Below are 16,394 nucleotides of genomic sequence, written 5' to 3'. Positions count from 1 at the left end.
CAATTTTCCTTCCACACATTGTGACCCAGGTTATATGTTTAGTTTACATTTTTCCCATTTTTGCAAGGGATACACAAATCAGTGGGATGCTTTGTGACTTCTGTGACATGAAAATGAACGTAAGGCAGGCTCAGGAAGAAAGTGGGTACAAAATATGAAGAGTTCTTTCAGGTCTTAAATAACTTGAAAGGCCAGATGGTTAAGTGAAATCTCTTACTGAGGGTTGGCCATGGTCAGGTGCTTGAAAATCAAGTGTGTGGAGGTTAACAAACACACGGTGAAGTAAATGAATATATAATGATGTAAGACAGTCACTGAGATTCCAACTGTAGTTTCTGACAAGGGGATAATCCGCATTACCAAATGCCCTGGGTCCCTCTGCCATTTCCCAGCGACCGGTATCTTTCAGATCCAGGGGACCCTGCCCTGGAACATCTCTTCGTATTCTACTTTTTCTTCCTTGAGCAATTCTGCATGTACTACTGTATTTTTTATTTCAGTTTCAAGGTATAAACTGCTAGTATACAGAAATGCCAAAGATGTTCGCATGCTTTCGTATTTCAACACCTTGCAAATTTTACTTTTTCTACACATTTTTGTACATTCCTTTGGATTTTCTACATATACAACTTCAGACATGTTCCTGTTGATGTTGTGACAAATTACCACGACCTGAACGACTTAAACTGACAAGTTTATTCTCTTACAGTTCCGGAGGCCCATTCTACATTATGGAACCAGAGCACTGTGCTCCTTCTAGATATTGCAGGTCAGAATTTCTGTCCTTACCTTCCCACATCCGGAATGCTGACATCCTCTGCCTCTTGGTCCCCTTCCTCCATCTTCAGAAGCCGGCAGGCTAGCATCTTAGGGCTTGTTCAGCTCTGCCCCTTGGTTTCCATCACTTCACCGACTTCTACGTGGCTAACTCTACCTGCATTCTTCTTATACGGACCCTCGGGACCATTCTGCGGTTACCAGACCATCCCGGAAAATCTCTCATCTCACAATCTTCACCAGAGCACATCTGCATCTCCCTTACAACGTTTACGGTTACCTTCCCATGTTACAGGCATGAGGACACGCCCTTCCTTTAGGGTGGGGTGTTATTCAGCCTACCACAATCATGATGGCTTCTGCAAATGGACACAATATTTTATCCTCCTTTTCTCCATCACTTTTGTTTATTCCTTTTCCCTTGCTTCACTGGCTTGAACTTCTAGTAACATGTCAAATATCGATGGTGAGAGTAGACATCCTTGGCTTGTTCCCAGTCTCTGCAGGCAAAGCCTTCAGTCTTTCACCATGAAGTATGATGTGTGCTGTAAGTTTTTTGTAGGAGTTCTTTATTGAGTGGAGGAAATGTCCGTCTGTTCCTAGTTTTCTGAAAGCTTATATTGTAAATGGATATTGAATTTTGTCAAATGCTTTTTCGGTATCAGTTGACAGGATCTGTGATTTTTCTTCTCCAGCCTGTTAACAGACATGGTGGGTTACACTGACTGGAATTTGAAACTGCCCTCTGTCCCTCAAACCAGTTTGGTCATGGTGTACAATCCCCTGTATTGTTGATTTCTATGGCTAATATTTTGCTAAGAATTTCTGCATCTTCATTTGGGATTTAGTTGGTAGTTATCTTTTGTTCCCCCTTAATGTTTTTGTGTAGTTTTGGTATCATGCTAATACCAGCCTTGGAAATTTAGTTGGGAAAAGTATTGCCTTCCCTTCTATTTTCTGAAAGAAATTGTGTTAAATTTGTTGATTATCTGTAAGTTTGATAGAATTGTCTATTGTGTTGCTGTTGTGACTTGGTTGTATTAACATTTGTTTAGTAGAGCCCTCGATGTGAGATGGTGAGCCATGGTTCAGTAACAGATTATAAGGGAAAGTGAATTGAGTTAAGTTTGCTTCTCACAGATCTGGGGGAGCTTTTCTGTACACCTGTAGGGGTCATGTGAGGAGGTTATGGCAGCACGCAGAAAGCAACCTTAGGCCAGGACCTAGGCCACATGCCTTTATTAGTGTCCCTCAGTGGAATGCTTTGGGGTTCTGGGGTAAGACCACATTGGTCAATTCAAACCAAACACAGCAGGGTTTTGGTAAGCTTTTGGGGGTTGGAAGGGGTCTTATCTAAAGGGGCCAAAGGGAAGTCCCTAGGAGGTGCAGGAGAATGGTTATCATAGGGATGGCTGGAAGAGTTGTATCTGGAACCAACGATTGCCCGTGACTCTGTGGGCTGTTATCTAGGGCATGTGCTCAAGGGAGGAGCTAGTGTCAGTTCCAGGTCCCTACAGGCCACCTGGCCCCACAAAATGGATAACAAGGCAGCAATATTAACTAAACTCTCACCACTCACTGTGCCTGCAGGTTTATTTTATTATTATTATTTTTTAAATCCCTGTAATGCAACGATTTCTTTTTTATTTATTTATTTGACAGAGAGAGAGATCACAAGTAGGCAGAGAGTCAGGCAGAGAGGGGGGGGAGGCAGGCTACCCACTGAGCAGAGAGCCCGATGCGAGGCTCAATCCTAGGACCCCGAGACCATGACCTGAGCTGAAGGCAGAGGCTTAACCCACTGAGCCAACCAGGTGCCTCTGCAGGTTTATTTTTGGGGAGGGTATTCTGAGATTACACATTTGCTTTGTAATTGCAATTCAAAGTATTCCTATTACCTATTTCGCATGGGTGATTTGTGGTGTATGTGCGGAGTAATTGTTGCATTTCAGCTAAGTTTTCAAGTATATGTGTGTAGAGTTTTGTATTTGTCCCTTACTAATCCTTTTGATGTCTGCAGGCTCCCTGCTTAATTTGCTACAAGTAATTTATGTTTTATTTTCTTTGGTAGCTTTGCTAGTGAATTGTGGATTTTATTGATTTTTTTTTTTTTTTTTAGTGAGTCAGCTCTTTATTTCTTTGTTGTTTTCCTGTTTTCAGTTTTACTTATTTTTGTTCTTGCCTTTATTATTTCCTTCCTTCTGCTTGGTTTGTGTTTATTTTTTTCCGCTCTGATTTCTTAACTGCAATTTAGATTATTCATGGATTATTTTCCCCCTTTTCTAGTATAAACATTGAGTACTATCAATTTCCCTCTCAGTGCTGCTTTAGTTACACCTCACAGATTATGACATGTTGTATATTCATTTTCTTTCAGCCTGTGTATTTCTCTTGAGTCTTCCTCTTTGATCTGTGGATTATTGGAAGGTAAGTTGTTTATAGTGTCTAAGTGTTTGGAAATTTTCCTGTTAGCTTTCTGTTTTTGATTTGTAGTTGGATTCCATTGTGGTCAGTGAACACAGTCAATGATACCATTCTTCTAATTTTGTGGAAGGGGGTTTTATGACCCAGAATATGATCTGTCCTGGCATGTGTTCCTCAAAACAATGTGTCATCTCCTATGTCTGGCTGGTGTTGCCAAAAAGCTGATGAGATCCTGTGACTTGGGGTGTGTGTGTGAAATTCATCAGTGTCCTGCTGATTTGCTATCATCACTCTAGCAGTTCTTGAGAGACACGTACTGAAGTCTGGGCTGTAACTGTGACTGCGTCTGTTTCTCTTGTCAGTTTCTGTGAGTTGCTGCATCACATATTTTGCAGCTGTTGTTTGGTGCATATGCACTCAAGATTGCTAAGTCACCTTGATTGAACTTTTACCACCATGTATTGTCCCCCTTTTTATTTAGTAACTTTATTTTTTCTGAAATCTATCTGGTATTAATATGACATGTCTGCTTTCTTTTGATTGGTGTTTACGTGGTATAAGTTGTACTGTTCAGTTGACAGTGGGTCAGATAATGCTCCAATGCATGAAGCTGTACTGTGCACTGGAAGATATTTAGCAGCACCACTGGACTGTACCCACTAGATACCAGTAGAACCACCACAATGATGACATAAATGTCTCTAGATCTTGGCAAATGTTTCCTTTGCAAATGTTATCACGCCTGCATATAACCTCCACCAGTTCAGAGATCAGGAAAGCAAAAGATAGGAACATGCTGCTTCGTTCTCAGCAGCATTTAACATAGTAGTACATTAGAGACCTGACATCAGAAATGAACAAGCTGACTGGCAATCAGGATTTAAGGATGTAACTGTGCCTCATCTCCAGTTGGTAAAACTTACCATTAAGAAATACTGGGGGTGGGGGCGCCTGGATGGCTCAGTGGATTAAGCCACTGCCTTCAGCTCAGGTCATGATCTCAGGGTCCTGGGATCGAGTCCCGCATGGGGCTCTCTTCTTAGCAGGGAGCCTGCTTCCCCCTCTCTCTCTGCCTGCCTCTCTGTCTACTTGTGATCTCTCTCTGTCAAATAAATAAATAAATAAAATCTTAAAAAAAAAAAGAAAAAGAAAAAGAAATACTTGGGGTGCCTGGGTGGCTCAGTGGGTTGGTTAAAGCCTCTTCCTTCACTCAGGTCATGATGCCAGGGTCCTGGAATCAAGCCCCACATTAAGATCTCTGCTCAGCGGGGAGCCTGCTTCCCTTCCTCTCTCTCTGCCTGCCTCTCTGCCTATTTGTGATTTCTGTCTGTCAAATAAATAAAAAAAAAAACTTAAAAAAAAAAAAGAAAAGAAATACGTTGAGGTTCCAGGTACCTGGGTGGCACAGTCAGTTAGGTATCTGACTCGTGGTTTTGGCTCAGGTCATGATCTCAGTGTTGAGAGATTGAGCCCTGCATTTGGCTCTGTTCTCAGGACAGAGTCTGCTTGAGAGCCTCTCTCCGTCTCCCTCTACCCCTCCCTCTCATTCTCTGTGTCACAAACAAATGGATATTTAAAAGAAAAAATACATTGGAGGGTCCAGAGCAAGTTAAAATGCAAAATCATGGCAATGTCTAAATGAAAGACATGGCCTGATGTCCTTTGAAGAAGCCTGCAGTTGATTAGTGTCTCCCGTGGAATCGCTCCTCGTAGGCAAGGTGGCTTAGTGAACAGGAAGCACAGGCCTGGCTCTGCTGGAGGACCCTGAGACACTCAAGGATCGTGAAGGGGATCTGAAGAGTTCAGCATGTCTTGGAAAACATGGTTGTAGCTACTGGAAAATGTAGCTGTTCGGGATCATATAAAGTACTACTTAGAAAGAGCCCACTGTTGATGGAGCACCAGGTTTGCATTAGAAGGAAACAGTGATCTTGTTGGTGACCAATAAACTTAGGGACTGTACAGTTTGATGGGAAGGAAGCGGCTGCGGAAACGTGTGAGGAAGGCAGAGTTTCTAATCCTCTAGCTGGTGTAGTTAGCTCAAGTCAGAACAGTGAAACACAGAGCACAAGGGACTAGACAGCTCTTCTCTGGAAAAAAGCAAGAGCTGAGGAAAGGATCATTCCTCATTCCTACCCTTTTTTGCTGTGGACCAGAGACTACTGGGTCCCTCCTTTCTTCTGTTTTCTGAATGTGAGGGTTTATTGGGGGTTGTCTCTGTTCCACCGTAGTGTGTTGAGGAAGGACTCCACTGGAGGCTCTCAAGCAAAAAGAGTCTCACAAGACTACTGCGTCACCCTCATATGGGACTGAAGACGTGTCTGGGTAGTTTTTTTTTTTCTTCTTCTTCTTTTAGGACAAAGGTAAGTGTATTTTGTGTAAACAAAGAAGGGAGAATTATTTCTGTTAGAAGCTATATTGTCATATATTGTAATATCATTTCCAACTAATTATCACCTTCTTGTGAGAGTAGGCCTTTGTCCTCTTGACTTAGGGAACCCTTCTCTTTGGGGGGATTACACTTTTTGCCCAATTTATAGCTTGGCCAATTTGGTGTGAGTAAAATGTCATATTTTAATTGTAAATGTAAGCTTTAAAAGATTTGTTTGCTCCCAACCCTCTCTTCTCTCTGGTGCTAGAATGGTGTATCCCACACACACTCAAGTTTTACCCTGAATCCCAGACTTAAATGACAGAAACAAGCAAGAAGTGATAGATGCGACATGAGGAAGAAAAAATGTTTGTTGTAAGACCATGAGAATGCAGGAGTTTGTTTGTTTGCCATAGAAAAGCTTCTAGGAAGCTGACTGGTACATTCAATTACCTTTTCTTTTCTCCTTACCCATTAACCTCCCAAAGTCATCATCTCCAGTAATTGTACCACCTTTGAAGTCATGTTCTCAGTAATTCCCTTCCTGTATTGTCACCCTCATTGTTTCCATTTTATACTCTCTACTTCTGTTAGACTATCCATTTATTTTTAATTCATCTATAAACATTGCCTTTCATAATCTAACTGCTCCCAGTGGACTGTGTTCTCAGTTATAACATTCTCAACTGGCTTATCATAACCAGATATTTGTAAATAATCTCAAGAAACTTGCCTTCTTTCCCTGTGCTGCCTTCACCTGACTAAGCAAGCCTCAGACCGGATGAGCTCACTTACCAGTTTACGTACCATTATAAGCAGGAGGTTCACACTGATTGGTCCAGCCCCCCAAGCAAACAAACAAAAAAAAGATACCTTAGACTTATAGGTGTTCTAGTGCTATCTCTTTTGCAGGGGGGGTTTCAGTTTCTCGTGCTGTGGTGGCAAATTATGAAATGTTCTGTTTTCATTTTCATTCAGTTCAGGATACATCCCAATTTCAGATTTCTTCTTTGTCCCAGGGTTAGTCACAAGGAGGTCATTATTTCCCAAATATTTGTGGATTTCCCAGACATTTTTCTGTTACTGGTTTCTATCATAATTCTTTTGTGGTCACAGACATATTTTGTGATGTGAATTCTTTTAAAATTTAGCAAGACTAGCTTGATGGCCAAGAATATGTTTTCCCTTGGTATAGTACTATGCGCTCTTAAACACTGGGTATGATCCCTTGTTGAGTGGAGTGTTCTTATAAGGAAAAAGTCCGTTTTCCTCCCCCAATGTAGGGAAGAATCCAGTTCTCCTCTACACGTGCCACTTTCCTCTGTGTCTCCCTTACTGTTCATGCAGAACTTCACTTCTGACACTTCAGGTCACAAACCTGTGGAGGTTTTCCCAACACCAACAGGGCATCTCTGACACCAGCTGGGTGTCCTAAAATTTATCTCAACACTGACACCATCTACCTGGATGCCCTCTACCCCCGCTAGACACTTTAGATGTCAGTTGCAAGTCCCGGTTAGTACCTGTGTTTCTAACAACTGGCTATAGATTGGAGGTTCCAACAGTCCCACCGTTGGCTTTGATTTGCTGGAACAGCTCACAGAAGTCAGGGAAACACATCTACCAGTTTATTAAGGATATGGTAGAGGAAGTGGGTGAACAGTCAGATGAAGGGAAACATAGGATGAGGTCTGGGAAGATCATCAGTGCAGCAGCTTCTGTCCCCATGGAGTTGGGGTGTGTCACCCTCCTGGAGTAGCTGTGTTCACCAGCCTAGAAGCTCTCCAAACCTCCAACTATGGGGATTTTAAGATTTCCTCACATATGCATGACCAGTCATTAACTCCATTCCCAGCTCCTCTCCTCTCTATAGATGTGGGGATGGGGCTGAAAATCCCAAGCTTCTAATCATGGCTTGGTCTTTCTGGTGAAAAGCTGCACCCAGGAGTCCACCCAGAGTCATCTGATTGTAACAAACGATGCTCCTAGTGCTCTTATCACTTAGGAAAATATAGGGGGTTTAGGAGCTCAGTGCAGGAACCAGAGGCAAAGCCAAAATACACATTTTCTATTCTCTCTCAGTTCTACAAAGGTTAATTAGGTCGGTTTCCTTGACATTCATGTTACAATTGTCTAGGTCCTTATTTTCTGTCTACTTGTTCTATTATGGAGAGAAGGGCATCTAAATTTCCGGACTGTGGCTGTGGATTGGTCTTTCATGGTGGTCCTGTATGTTTTTTCAGGGTTTTTGAAGTTCTGGGTGCATGGTTTAGGATTCTCATGTCATTCTGCTGAATTTATCCCTTTATGATTATGAAATAGATTTAATAATTACTCCTGGTCATATTATTTGCTCTTTGATTAACTTTGATCTTAATAGAGCTATCATGTTTTTAATAGTGTTTGTGTGTCCTTTAATTTTCAAAGTGAATTTCTTGTAGGAAACATATTGTTGTCAGTCATTGAAAATTAGTTGATTTTTGATTATCATTGGTGTCTTTACACCACTTCCCTTTATAGATATTATGTAGATTTAAATTATCTTGCTACTGGTTTCATCATGTCTCCTTTGTTCTTTTCCCTTTTTCTCTCTTCTTTGAAATAACTGAATTTTTACAAATAGCTTTGTTTAAAATCTCTTTTGGTTTACTGGTATTAGCTATAGCTGTCTTTTAAGTGCTTACTTAAGGGGGTGTACTACACAGCTTATCAGTTTACCTTCATGTGACTTGGTACTTTTTCATATAGAGCATCAGACCATTCCTTTCCATGTGAACTTCCAATTCTCCCTTTGCTATCATTATTATAGGTTTACTTTTACATATGCTATAAACATATGTACTAAGCTGTTAGTTTCTTAAACAGTCTGCTGTATTTTAAAGAGTTTTAAAAATAGGAAGACATTTTTAATCTACCCATATACTTATTCTGGTGCTCTTAATTCCTTTGTGTACATAAGGAGTCTGCAAACTACAGAACAAGAGGCAAATATAGTGCACCCTCTGTTTTTAGAAGAAGTGTAAAGGAATGCAGCCACACCCATATTTAGGTACCTTTTTTTTAATATAGTACTGTACTGTATTTATTGAAAAAAAATCCATGGATCAATGGACCTATGCAGTTCAAACCTCTGTTTAAGGGTGAACTGTGTTGTCCAGCATTCAGAATTACTACTTGTTAACATTTTGACATATTTGTTTATAGTTTCCTTCAGAGATAAATGCTAAACGTGATGTATTTTTTTTAATTTTTAATTTTTTATAAACATATATTTTTATCCCCAGGGGTACAGGTCTGTGAATCGCCAGGTTTACACACTTCACAGCACTCACCAAAGCACATACCCTCCCCAATGTCCATAACCCCACCCTCCTTCTCCCAAACCCCTCCCGCCAGCAACCCTCAGTTTGTTTTGTGAGATTAAGAGTCACTTATGGTTTGGCTCCCTCCCAATCCCATCTTGTTCCATTTATTCTTCTCCTACCCACTTAAGCCCCCATGTTGCATCACCACTTCCTCATATCAGGGAGATCATATGATAGTTGTCTTTCTCTGCTTGACTTATTTCCCTAAGCATGATACGCTCTAGTTCCATCCATGTTGTCACAAATGGCAAGATTTCGTTTCTTTTGATGGCTGCATAGTATTCCATTGTGTATATATACCACATCTTCTTGATTCATTCATCTGTTGATGGACATTTAGGTTCTTTCCATAGTTTGGCTATTGTGGACATTGCTGCTATAAACATTTGGGTGCACATGCCCCTTTGGATCACTCCGTTTGTATCTTTAGGGTAAATACCCAGTAGTGCAATTGCTGGGTCATAGGGCAGTTCTATTTTCAACATTTTGAGGAACCTCCATCCTGTTTTCCAGAGTGGCTGCACCAGTTTTCATTCCCACCAACAGTGTAGGAGGGTTCCCCTTTCTCCGCATCCTTGCCAGCATCTGTCATTTCCTGACTTGTTGATTTTAGCCATTCTGACTGGTGTGAGGTGATATCTCATTGTGGTTTTGATTTGTATTTCCCTGATGCCGAGTGATATGGAGCACTTTTTCATGTGTCTGTTGGCCATCTGGATGTCTTCTTTGCAGAAATGTCTGTTCATGTTCTCTGCCCATTTCTTGATTGGATTATTTGTTCTTTGGGTGTTGAGTTTGCTAAGTTCTTTATAGATTTTGGACACTAGTCCTTTATCTGATATGCCGTTTGCAAATATCTTCTCCCATTCTGTCAGTTGTCTTTTGATTTTGTTAACTGTTTCCTTTGCTGTGCAAAAGTTTTTGATCTTGATGAAATCCCAATAGTTCATTTTTGCCCTTGCTTCCCTTGCCTTTGGCGATGTTCCTAGGAAGATGTTGCTGCGTCTGAGGTCGAAAGGTTGCTGCCTGTGTTCTCCTCAAGGATTTTGATGGATTCCTTTCTCACATTGAGGTCCTTCATCCATTTTGAGTCTATTTTTGTGTGAGATGTAAGGAAATGGTCCAATTTCATTTTTCTGCATGTGGCTGTCCAATTTTCCCAACACCATTTATTGAAGAGGCTGTCATTTTTCCATTGGACATTCTTGCTTTGTCGAAGATTAGTTGACCATAGAGTTGAGGGTCTATTTCTGGGCTCTCTATTCTGTTACATTGATCTATGTGTCTGTTTTTGTGCCAGTACCATGCTGTCTTGATGATGACAGCTTTGTAATAGAGCTTGAAGTCCGGAATTGTGATGCCACCAACGTTGGCTTTCTTTTAAAATATCCCTTTGGCTAATCGAGGTCTTTTCTGGTTCCATATAAATTTTAGAATTATTTGTTCCATTTCTTTGAAAAAGATGGATGGTACTTTGATAGGAATTGCATTAAATGTGTAGATTGCTTTAGGTAGCATAGACATTTTCACAATATTTATTCTTCCAATCCAGGAGCATGGAACATTTTTCCATTTCTTTGTGTCTTCCTCAATTTCTTTCATGAGTACTTTATAGTTTTCTGAGTATAGATTCTTAGCCTTTTTGGTTAGGTTTATTCCTAGGTATCTTATGGTTTGGGGTGCAATTGTAAATGGGGTTGACTCCTTAATTTCTCTTTCTTCTGTCTTGCTGTTGGTGTAGAGAAATGCAACTGATTTCTGTGCATTGATTTTATATCCTGACACTTTACTGAATTCCTGTACAAGTTCTAGCAGTTTTGGAGTGAAATCTTTTGGGTTTTCCACATATAGTATCATATCATCTGTGAAGAGTGATAATTTGACTTCTTCTTTACCAATTTGGATGCCTTTAATTTCCTTTTGTTGTCTGATTGCTGAGGCTAGGACTTCTAGTACTATGTTGAATAGCAGTGGCGATAATGGACATTCCTGCTGTGTTCCTGACCTTAGCGGAAAAGCTTTCAGTTTTTCTCCATTGAGAATGATATTTGCGGTGGGTTTTTCATAGATGGCTTTGATGATATTGAGGTATGTGCCCTCTATCCCTACACTTTGAAGAGTTTTGATCAGGAAGGGATGCTGTACTTTGTCAAATGCTTTTTCAGCATCTATTGAGAGTATCATATGGTTCTTGTTCTTTCTTTTATTGATGTGTTGTATCACATTGACTTATTTGCAGATGTTGAACCAACCTTACAGCCCTGGAATAAATCCCACTTGGTCGTGGTGAATAATCCTTTTAATGTACTGTTGAATCCTATTAGCTAGTATTTTGGTGAGAATTTTCGCATCTGTGTTCATCAAGGATATTGGTCTATAGCTCTCTTTTTTGATGGGATCCTTGTCTGGTTTTGGGATCAAGGTGATGCTGGCCTCATAAAATGAGTTTGGAAGTTTTCCTTCCATTTCTATTTTTTGGAACAGTTTCAGGAGAATAGGAATTAGTTCTTCTTTAAATATTTGGTAGAATTCCCCTGGGAAGCCATCTGGCCCTGGGCTTTTGTTTGGAGATTTTTAATGACTGTTTCAATCTCCTTACTGGTTATGGGTCTGTTCAGGCTTTCTATCTCTTCCTGGTTCAGTTGTGGTAGTTTATATGTTTCCAGGAATGCATCCATTTCTTCCAGATTGTCAAATTTGTTGGCGTAGAGTTGCTCATAGTATGTTCTTATAATAGTTTGTATTTCTTTGGTGTTAGTTGTGATCTCTCCTCTTTCATTCATGATTTTATTTATTTGGGTCCTTTCTCTTTTCTTTTTGATAAGTCTGGCCAGGGGTTTATCAATTTTATTTTTTTTTATTTTTTTTTTTTAAAGATTTTATTTATTTATTTGACAGAGAGAAATCACAAGTAGGTAGAGAGGCAGGCAGAGAGAGAGAGGAGGAAGCAGGCTCCCTGCCGAGCAGAGAGCCCGATGCGGGACTCGATCCCAGGACCCTGAGATCATGACCTGAGCCGAAGGCAGCGGCTTAACCACTGAGCCACCCAGGCGCCCCGGTTTATCAATTTTATTAATTCTTTAAAGAACCAGCTCCTAGTTTCGTTGATTTGTTCTATTGTTTTTTTTTGGTTTCTATTTCATTGATTTCTGCTGTGATCTTTATGATTTCTCTTCTCCTGCTGGGCTTAGAGTTTCTTTCTTGTTCTTTCTCCAGCTCCTTTAGGTGTAGGGTTAGGTTGTGTACTTGAGACCTTTCTTGTTTCTTGAGAAAGGCTTGTACTGCTACATATTTTCCTCTCAGGACTGCCTTTGTTGTGTCCCAAAGATTTTGAACTGTTGTATTTTCATTATCATTTGTTTCCATGAATTTTTTCAATTCTTCTTTAATTTCCCGGTTGACCCATTCATTCTTTAGAAGGATGCTGTTTAGTCTCCATGTATTTGGGTTCTTTCCAAACTTCCTCTTGTGGTTGAGTTCTAGCTTCAGAGCATTGTGGTCTGAAAATATGCAGGGAATGATCCCAATATTTTGATACTGGTTGAGTCCTGATTTAGGACCGAGGATGTGATCTATTCTGGAGAATGTTCCATGTGCGCTAGAGAAGAATGTGTATTCTGTTGCTTTGGGATGAAATGTTCTGACTATATCTGTGATGTCCATCTGGTCCAGTGTGTCATTTAAGGCCTTTATTTCCTTGTTCATCTTTTGCTTGGATGATCAGTCCATTTCAGTGAGGGGAGTGTTAAAGTCCCCTACTATTTTTGTATTATTGTTGATGTGTTTCTTTGATTTTGTTATTAATTGGTTTATATAGTTGGCTGCTCCCACGTTGGGGGCATAAATATTTAAAATTGTTAGATCTTCTTGTTGGACAGACCCTTTGAGTATGATATAGTGTCCTTCCTCATCTCTTATTTTAGTCTTTGGCTTAAAATCTAATTGATGTGCTATAAGGATTGCCACTCCTGCTTTCTTCTGATGTCCATTAGCATGGTAAATTCTTTTCCACCCCCTCACTTTAAATCTGGAGGTGTCTTCGGGCTTAAAATGAGTTTCTTATAGGCAAAATATAGATGGGTTTTGTTTCTTTATCCATTCTGATACCCTGTGTCTTTTGATTGGGGCATTTAGCCCATTAACATTCAGGGTAACTATTGAGAGATATGAATTTAGTGCCATTGTATTGCCTTTAAGGTGCCTGTTACTGTATATTGTCTCTGTTCCTTTCTGATATACCACTTGTAGGCTCTCTCTTTGCTTAGAGGACCCCTTTCAATATTTCCTGTAGAGCTGGTTTGGTGTTTGCAAATTCTTTCAGTTTTTGTTTGTCCTGGAAGCTTTTAATCTTTCCTTCTATTTTCAATGATAGCCTCGCCAGATATAATATTCTTGGCTGCATGTTTTTCTCATTTAGTGCTCTGAAAATATCATGCCTGCTCTTTCTGGCCTGCCAGGTCTCTGTGGATAAGTCAGCTGTCAATTTAATATTTTTACCATTGTATGTTACAGACTTCTTTTCCCGGGCTGCTTTCAGGATTTTTTCTTTGTCACTAAGGCTTGTAAATTTTACTATTAGGTGACAGGGTGTGGGCCTATTTTTATTGATTTTGAGGGGCATTCTCTGAACCTCCTGAATTTTGATGCTTGTTCCCTTTGCCATATTGAGGAAATTCTCCCCAATAATTCTCTCCAGTATACCTTCTGCTCCCCTCTCTCTTTCTTCTTCTTCTGGAATCCCAATTATTCTAATGTTGTTTCGTCTTATGGTGGCACTTATCTCTTGAATTCTCCCCTCATGGTCCAGTAGCTGTTTGTCCCTCTTTTGCTCAGCTTCTTTATTCTCTGTCACTTGATCTTCTATATTGCTAATTCTTTCTTCTGCCTCATTTATCCTAGCAGTAAGAGCCTCCATTTTTGATTGCATCTCATTAATAGCTTTTTTAATTTCAACTTGGTTAGATTTTAGTTCTCCCCGGAGAGGGTTTCTCTAATATCTTCCATGCCTTTTTTGAGCCCGGCTAGAACCTTGAGAATTGTCATTCTGAACTCTAGATCTGACATATTACCAATGTCTGTATTGATTAGGTCTGTAGCCTTTGGTACTGCCTCTTGTTCTTTTTTTTGGGGTGAATATTTCTGCCTTGTCATTTTGTCCAGCTAAGAGTATATGAAGGAGCAAGTAAAATTCTAAAAGGGTGGCAACAACCCCAGGAAAATATGCTTTAACCAAATCAGAAGAGATCCCAAATCGTGAGGAGGGAGAAAGGGGATAAAAAGAGGTTCAAAAAGAAAGAAAGAAAAAGGAAAAAAAATTAAAAAAAGAAAATGAATAAAGAAAAGTATAAAAAAGAAAAAATATATATTATTAGATAAACTAGTTAAAAAACGTTAAAAAAGAAAAGGGTAAAAGTTAAAAAAATTTTAGCAGAAGAAGAGTAAAAAAATGAAAAATAAAAATATTAAATTAACTGCAAGACTAAAAAAAAAATCACAGGGAGATAGCCATGAGTTCCGTGCTTTGCTTTCTCCTCCTCTAGAATTCTTTTGCTCTCCTTGGTATTGAAACTGCACTCCTTGGTAGGTGAACTTGGTCTTGGATGGATTTCTTGTTGATCTTGTGGGGGAGTGGCCTGTTGTAGTGATTCTCAAGTGTCTTTGCCCCAGGCGGAATTGCACTGCCCTTACCAGGGGCCGGGCTGAGTAATCCATTTGGCTTTGCTTTCAGGAGCTTTTGTTCCCTGAGCGTTCTCCGTAGAGTTCCGGAGGACAGGAATACAAATGGTGGCCTCCTGGTCTCTGGCCCAGAGGAGTAGAGAGCCCGGGGCCCCACTCCTCAGTGCGCCCTCAGAGAACAGCGCCCAGTAACTCCCGTCTGCCTGACCTCAGTCCGCGCTCCGAGCTCACCAAGCCTGCGACCGGTTCAAGGTAACACCGAGCTGTGAGCTTACTGTCGGCTCTGTCTCTGTAGCTGGCTTTCCCGTTCCAATACCCGCAAGCTCTGTGACACTCAGACACCCCCGATCCTTTTGTGACCCTGTGGGACCTGAGGCCATGCTGACCCCGCGTGGGCTTCGCCCCGGTTTAGCCTCTGGAGCGATGTCCCCCAGTGGAACAGACTTTTAAAAGTCCTGATTTTGTGCTCCGTTGTTCTGCCGCTTGCCGGGAGGCCCCCCCCCCCCCACCCGGGGTCTATCTTCCTGTCGCTTTGGATTCACTTCTCTGCCAGTCCTACCTTTCAGAAAGTGGTTGTTTTTCTCTTTCTAGAATTGCTGTTCTTCTTTTCAATCTGCTGATGGATTTGCAGGTGTTTGCAATCTTTAGATAAGCTATCTAGCTGATCTCTTGCTAGCTGAAGTAGTCTCAGCCTGCTACTTCTCCACCATCTTGACTCCTCCCCCATATTTAGGTACTTTTGATCCAATAAGGACATACTGGAATAGCTGTGACAGAAACAGTGTGGCCTACAAAGTATAAAATATTTACTGACTGTTCCTTACATTAAAAGTTTGCCAAAGTTGCATACAGAATCACAATCTCAGGACATCTGAATTAGCATAAAATTTGGGATACGAAACGTACTGAAAAGTCAGTTTTGTAGTCAAATATTAGGCACTGGTGACACAACTGGTCTCAATTAGAAGAGTAAAACTAGGAATAAGTGGGAGTGAGTAGGTCTTATACTCATGAGGAAAACATACGAAATGCGCATTTTGTTACTATTTGATCTGAAAGTACAGTATTTTATTATATGGTAAAAAAAAAATAGTATGTTATTGACATTGAAGATATAACTGAGGTGTAAAAGACCCCCCACATTTACTTGATACACATTCAGAAGTGGAAGTAGCAGTATCCCCCTGGCTGGCTACAGGGTGTAGACAACAGGAAAAGTGTGTATCTTTTGTGTGTGTGTGTGTCTTTTTTTTAAAAAAGATTTTATTTATTTATTTGACAGAGGGAAATCACAAGTAGATGGAGAGGCAGGCAGAGAGAGAGAGAGAGAGGGAAGCAGGCTCCCTGCTGAGCAGAGAGCTTGATGCAGGACTCAATCCCAGGACCGAGATCATGACCTGAGCCGAAGGCAGCAGCTTAACCCACTGAGCCACCCAGGCGCCCCTTTAAGTGTGTATCTTAACTGGGATCAAACCTCTCAGGTAGTTTTAACAAATGATATTTACTATCTTTCCCTTAATTCATTACCCCACCCCATCCCTTGGTAAGGCTGCCATAAAGAAATACGTCTGTGTATTCTCCAAACAGATCATCATGGCTTTGGCTCTATTACATACCATCTTAAGTACTCTGGACAATTTTGTTAAAGTTTTAAAAATTGTAACTATAGGAAGTCCCAATTTTTAAATGTCTCCAGTAGACACTTAGTATCACATTTCACCAGGCTGCATGCCAACGACAGTAAACATGTCGCCATGCTAACCACCTTCTCCATTTCCTCC

At 40.6% G+C, this 16,394-nt stretch overlaps 1 long non-coding RNA gene across 1 annotated transcript in view; it reads right to left on the bottom strand.

Annotated features, from left to right (window-relative positions):
* LOC309852832 overlaps positions 1-16,394 on the bottom strand; it is a 642,903-nt gene that overhangs the window by 454,690 nt on the left and 171,819 nt on the right. The gene's annotated exons all lie outside the window — the stretch shown is intronic.

Source organism: Mustela nivalis (assembly GCF_964662115.1).
Source record: "Mustela nivalis genome assembly, chromosome: 18".
Lineage (NCBI taxonomy): Eukaryota > Metazoa > Chordata > Mammalia > Carnivora > Mustelidae > Mustela > Mustela nivalis.
The sequence above is the reverse complement of the archived record's forward strand: the minus strand, read 5'-3'. Positions and strand labels throughout refer to the sequence as shown.